Here is a 6,800-nt window from a genome sequence, read left to right as displayed (position 1 = left end):
GTTCCCCAGGATGGGGAGCCTACCCTCGCTCATTAGCATATTACACCATCTCCCCAAAGGGCTGAGATGAAAATATAATTTAATGTATACGTTTCCATGAGTTGTGCAATCTGGAAGGGAACTCACTGAATCAGACTTACCAAGACGAGTTGCTGAACACTGCAGTTGTGCAACCGGGAAACCCAACTACCTGCACTGTGCTCACAGAAGTTTTACTAATTGTCTTCAAGTTCAGGTGTCAAAGTGCACAGGAGCATCACAAATGGAGTTTCACACATCTTACCCAGAGAGGAATACATCAAAAACACCTTTAGGATTCTAAGGTCATGCATGTCAAGTGGTGGAGATGTGCCTATTTCTATGGCCAGCAGTAGACACAGGACTAACAGCAAATACCATATTTGGCCACTTTGCCATATATTAGCAACCCCAGATGGGGAATGAAGATAAAAGGATGCCAAAGCTGACTCAGATGTGCTTGACAGCATGCAGCCACATACAGCACACCTTGTGGCAGAGTTTAGAAGCTTTGCACAGTAGATTTCCATCTTGAGCTGTACATTGGCAAAGTGCTATGCTGGAGGTGATTACCTAGTAAAAGTCAGAACCAGCTTGAGGATTAAAAATTACCCTGTTTTCCTTCATGGAAGGTAGAATAATTTTCCTTCCTGCCCAGCCTCTTCTGGCTCTCATCCACAGCTGGATAAACTGGAAGTAGTCTTTCCTGCAAGAGTTCTGTGTTCAGCTCAAGGTGCTCTGAGCTGCCTGTATCTGACCACTTTGAGACATGGTTTTCAGCAGCCATCTTGGACAGAAATGACCAGACAGACACCTGACAGCCAAGCACAGGTGATGGAACACTTCTCTCTCCTTGGGAGCTCTGGAATCGCAGGCCTTTTGGAGTTATTTCTGAGTGCATATTGGAAGGAGGGGGAGTAGGTGGAAGTCTGGTCTGTCAGGATTATTAAGTTGAGCTGTGAAATCATGTCTGTTTTGGACTGGTGTCTAGATGCCTATCTGGGAGTCTGAATGGCCTTGAAGAGACCATGCCACGGTGTGCAAGTGGCATGTCCTATCTCACCACAACAGGTTAGGGCATCAGTTTCTGTGACCCAATTACTCTCTAATTACTTATGCAATGAGTAAGAACTTCCAGATATCCTGTTGAGGAAGAGCAAGAAAGAAACTTATGCTTTACACCTACCAGTTAGGCCATTGATTTTTTGATCATCTGAAGTGGTTGCCCTAAATCAACTTCTGACAAGGTGAAAGATGGTAAGCCTTCCAAGCAAAACTTCAATCAAAACCAGCACATCCCCGCTCAGTGCAATGAACTGGTGTTGTCCAAAAAAAAAGTATTTGCTGTCAAAAAGCATGACCCCTTTTTCACAGGAAGGATATAAGCAGACTCTGGCTCAGACCCACAGCTTCTGCTGCTCAGAGCTTCATGCTCAGTGTCCTTTGTTTGCACTTCTTCAGGAATTATGTTGCTCAAACCATTCAAACAATAACATGCATTTAAAGTATTAATTACACAGGATTAATACAATTTTGATTCGGCTTCTTTATAATTTTTGACATAATGTAAACACAGCAAGTACATGATAACATGATAACATGTACTGGAAAACAAATCATGTTTCTTAACTGAAACACAAGCAGCTATGAGGAAATGCACATCACTCTGGTTTCACGTGGCATCCTTGGCTCTTTTACCGGTAGTGTTAAGCAAATTGTCTTTCAAATGTCATCATGATCGACATGGCATGAAAGGCTGGATCCTCCAATGTGGATGTTTCCATTTTTGGAACCAGCAGCAAATCTGCATGATGGCTATGTTCTAAATCACAGCAAGTGAACCTGGAGAACGGGACTAAATGTTTTTCTGGATTTTTCACACAGGGAACCAAATTAGCTCTATTGGTTTGTGCTGTGTAACAGAGACAGAACTGCAAGTATTTGCTTTTTCTCATTGCTACAATAGATATGTAAATGGCTTCCAAACTCAGAGAGTGTCTTTCATTATCTTCTTGTAACACTTTTGTTCCATCTCCACTGGGTCTTATATGGTGTCTCATCTCACTGTGGCTGTGACTCTCTTTTTGTAAGATCTATTGTCATCCATGGGATTCAGTGTTTAATAGTAAGAGGGATAAGATTCACATCTCTCCAGCACCCTCTAATTAAAAAGGCCATGGATCTGACCAAACAAACCCCAGACTGCCTATGGGTTCCAAATGGGTCCTTCCTTGTGATTGTATTTCCCTTGTGGGCTCATTTCCACTATGGGACAGCTCTGTGAGGTATTACTGGAAGTCTGTAAGAAAGGATATCCCCTTCCTCTTATTTTTCATGTGGATGGGCCACTGCATTGGGAGATCAGTCAGATGTATTTTCTCCTGTGGGTGAGATAAATATATTGAGCCCTGAACTTGGAGACATGCTGCCCATCTCTCTGAACTAAGTTGTGAAAATAGACTTTGAGGGAATTATCCTGCTTGTAGGCAAATGTGGGCATGGGCAAAAACAACTGTAAATGAGGGAGGAGAGCACTGGAGGCCTGGTGACCATTGTTCAGTGGTGATGCAAGACCCTTTACATTTTGCTTTGGCAGCCTGGGAGCTCTCCAACTTCCAGTAATTTTTGCTTCGTTTCAGACTGTGTGGGGTTCAGCTGTCCCTACCCCAGCTGAGCTGAGTTCGCAGATCAAGAACAGTTTGTGGTCAATTTTATTGACCTGGGTAGTGCCAGGACTGGCCATTGTTCTCTGCTGCTTACACAAGGATCAGTTTGGAAACCCTGCCAGAAAATGGCTGGCTGTTGGTAAAAACAAACAAACAAAATAATTTCAAAACAAAATCTGAAAAAAATGTATGATTTGTTAGGAAATCAGGGATGTGGGATGATGCCTTGTATATATGTATATATACATGTATGCATGTGGAAGGTGTTTGCACTTCATGCAATGACCGCAGTATACCATCACCAAATCTAGAGAGATTGGGGCCTCAGAAAGATTAAGGAGCTATCAGTCGCATTGAAGTAGATGGGAAAAAAATGCAGGATCTCATAAATGTTCCTGTTGAAAGGAACACTGCTGCAGGAGCTGAACCTCTATTAGGGGAATGGTGAAACCATTTGAGATAAAGACCTTAAAAACACAAAACTGCAGGCAAAGCTTCTCATCTTTTAAGTTCATAAGCCAACCAACAGTGATATGAGGACCTAGATTCAATTTGCTCCTCTGTTCATGGAGCTAGCAGTTAAATTTCCTTTATGTCACAGTTAGTGTTAGGAATAACATCAAAATTAATAATTTACTCCTAATTAGACTGTCAGATTTTTCTCACAATGCAGTACTTCAAGTAAAAATGCACTTCTTTTACTTTTGGAATATTTTAATTGCAGTAATGACTTCCTATACAGCATCACTTGTCACCTTGAGAAGCCTGGTGAAAAGGAAGCTCATTGCTGATGGCGTTTCATATTTCTGAACATCAGTTAGGGTCAGTTGAATATACCCTAATCTCCTCTACTTGCTGTGCTTTTCTACACACTGCTGTTTTGAATTGCTGGGCATAGTATAGTTAGTTACCTTACTACCACCATCACTGGCTTTGCTTCTCCTGGTTTGATGCTCCTGTTGTGGTTTAATCCCAGCCAGCAGCTAAGTACCACACAGCTGCTCAATCACCACCTTCCCCCCACCTTGCAGTGAGGAGGAGAAATGGAAAAAAAAGAAAAGTAAAACCCGTGGGTTGAGATAAGAGCAGTTTAATAAGTGAAACAAAATAAAATCTAATAATAATATTTATAATAATGACAATATTAATTATTTTAATAAAAAGGGGTGGCAGGAACCCAAAAGAAAGAAGCAATGCACAATACAATTGCTCACCCCCCCACTGACTGATGGCCAGCCCACACCCGAGCAGTAATTAGCGTCTCCTGGCCAACTCCTCTCAGTTTATATGCTGGGAATGGTGTTCTGTGGTATGGAATACACCTTTGGCTAGTTCAGATCAGCTGTCCTGGCCATGCTCCCTCCCGCTTTCTTGTGCATCTGCTCACTGGCAGAGCATGGGAAACTGTCTTGGCTTAGGGTAAGCACAACTTAGCAACAATAAAAACATCAGTGTGTTATCAACACTCATCTCATACTACATTCAAAATGCAGCACTGTGCCAGCTACTATAAAGAAAATTAACTACCCAAGCCAAAAACATGGCAGATATCTTAATCTCCCACAGTCTTGTTTAGTGATTTTCTTAGCTTTCTTTTTAGTTATTTCTTGTTAGCCCTTTTTCTGTTAATAATGTTTGGACATGACACAATTACCCTGAAAGGGGATTCAGAAGAGCATCATCATCATCATCAATCAATATTCTTTGTGAAACTTGGATGAGTTTCTTCACCTGGCACATGTATTTTGAGCACAGGGATTTTCTTTTACAGAGATGTCCCTTAATTGTTACCACTTTATATCCAGTAATATCACTAGGGTACATTCCCAAGCATCCTTTTAGAAACTTTTTTCTAGTAGTAATTTTATAGAAGTGCCTCTTGCACAGACTGTGTTCTGTTTGTGGGCAATAACAAGGATGCAATGATATTTGCAAGTGTTTTATGTCTTAAAAAACAACCATAAGCATAACAAGTTAAATATTTCAAGAAGCATGTTTCCCTAATTCCATGTCTGTCATATTTCCAATCCTAATCCTATCCAAATCCTACATTTGAAGAAGTGTAGAACTGGGAAAGGTCTTTGCTTCAGACCCTAATCATTAGGAAGTCCTTCAGGGTAACAACTTTTTCTTGAAGTGTTTGTCCTCTCATGCTTAGCATGTCTGGGACACAAGGACAGAAAGAGTGACTTGCAAAGAAAGAGACCAACAAGGACAAAAGAGCCAAAGAGTCATAAAAGTCATGGTTTATGTTGACATTTTGAATGACACCTTAGTTGTTTGTTTTTTCTATGTTCACATTCCACTGAAATTCAAATGAATGCAGTTTGCAAGGAAAATAATTTAAATGTGAGTACTTAATGGTCTTGAGAAGGGAACTTTATATTGTGCAACCCACTAATACCAACACACCTTTTAAAATCAATAGTGAGTGCTCCAGGATTGAAGGAAGTACTCAAGTTAGCCTTGACTACTGAGCATTTAAATCTGAATGATCAGGAGTCTATAATGCATTTGCTGGAGAACTCTTCTCTTTCATCTAAAAGAACAAATTTCAAAATATATTTATGGCCTGTCCATGCAGTGAGATCTAGCATACATAAATACTTGATCACAAGAACAATTAGTATGGGAATAAAACTGTGGTACAGATTTTACTTCTTTAACTCAAATGGATAAATAAGTTACATGTTTGAACTTTATTCCCATGGCTTTGGGATCTTTTGTTTATTTAAGGTGTTCAATTCTGCATCAACAGAATTACAATTCAACTAGTTTGCTTACTTGCAGTTAATGTATGAGAAAAGGCTGTCAAATGTTCACCAGAATGATGAACAAAAAAATTGATTTTTTTTCTGAGTAAATTATTCTGAACTTCTGTATTCTGTTTCTGTTGTTTCCCTCTTTTTTTCACTACCTGCTATCCAAACTATCTCAGATCACATGTTCTAGCTGATGTTGTTTTGATATGTTTGCTTTAGGTGTACCATGTAGGGTACTTTGGTTATGCAGCTTGGCTCCCTGCTGAAGGAGAGAGACAGGCTCTGCAGAAAGAAACTGTTGCTTTGATATGCTCCCTGGAGGAGCCTGTCTCTTTGCACTTTCTACAGAGGAAGCCTCTGGAAATGAACCTGGTAACTCTGCCACTTCAAAATACTCTGAAAAATGTTGCCTGCCACTGCCCCAGTGACCTAACTAGCTTTTTGATTATTTTGATTTATTTTTGCATTCATAATCCAGAGTGTCTATCATCAGTTCTGACATCTCCCTTATTATCTGCCTCCCATCCTCCTTTGTAATTGCTACTGCTGAATCCCCTGTGCTCCCTCAATCCTTTCATCTCCACCCCTATCTCTTCACATTAAGAAACTTTCTCTTCCTCCTCCCTCTCACACTTCTTCAAGAATCCCCTTCCTTTAGGACCAGCAGTCCCATGAGGCATTTTCCCCCAAAATTGCTGTTTCCTATCCACTTCATTCTTCCAATTTTTTAATGTCTCTAGGAACTGACTGCCTTGCCTCTCATTTTAACCCCTTTTTGGTCATCTTCAGTTCTTCTACTCTCTGCCAAGGCTGCCCATGCTGAGATCACACAGACACATACATTGCTTGGAAATGTTTGAAAGCAGTTATGCATATTTATACCAGCTCTATGTGTTTAATTGCTTTGTTTGTCAGACATCCTCAAAGCAACATCCATCACCAAAAATAGATAAAGAAGGAGGTTTTTCCCTCAGGTCCAACCATCTGCATCTGTTGACTTTGGCTTGGTTTGTTTCTTCTGTTTCCCTCTATAACGTGAGATTTGTTACACCTATTTCTGATGCTATCTGGACATTTCAAATAGCAAATCCCTGTTATTTTCTGGAGAGTAGAAACACTGCCAGCCTCCTTGGTCTCTCCCAAGATGCTGGGACACACTGCAGGTTTTTTGGCCTCTTGCACTGCAGTCTTATGGCTGTTGCAGGATGCTAAAGAGTGATGGATGGTCTGTGGTGGGTGGGGGACAGTGGATATATGGTCATGTGGATGTTCATGACCAAACTCCATGGCATGAGGATTTTATTAATCCAGGCACACTAAGACTCTTAAAATTAATGTCTGTTGCTTTAGTGTA

This window comes from Molothrus aeneus, chromosome 5 (genome assembly GCF_037042795.1).
Source record: "Molothrus aeneus isolate 106 chromosome 5, BPBGC_Maene_1.0, whole genome shotgun sequence".
NCBI classification, from domain to species: domain Eukaryota; kingdom Metazoa; phylum Chordata; class Aves; order Passeriformes; family Icteridae; genus Molothrus; species Molothrus aeneus.
This window is presented reverse-complemented; position numbering follows the sequence as displayed.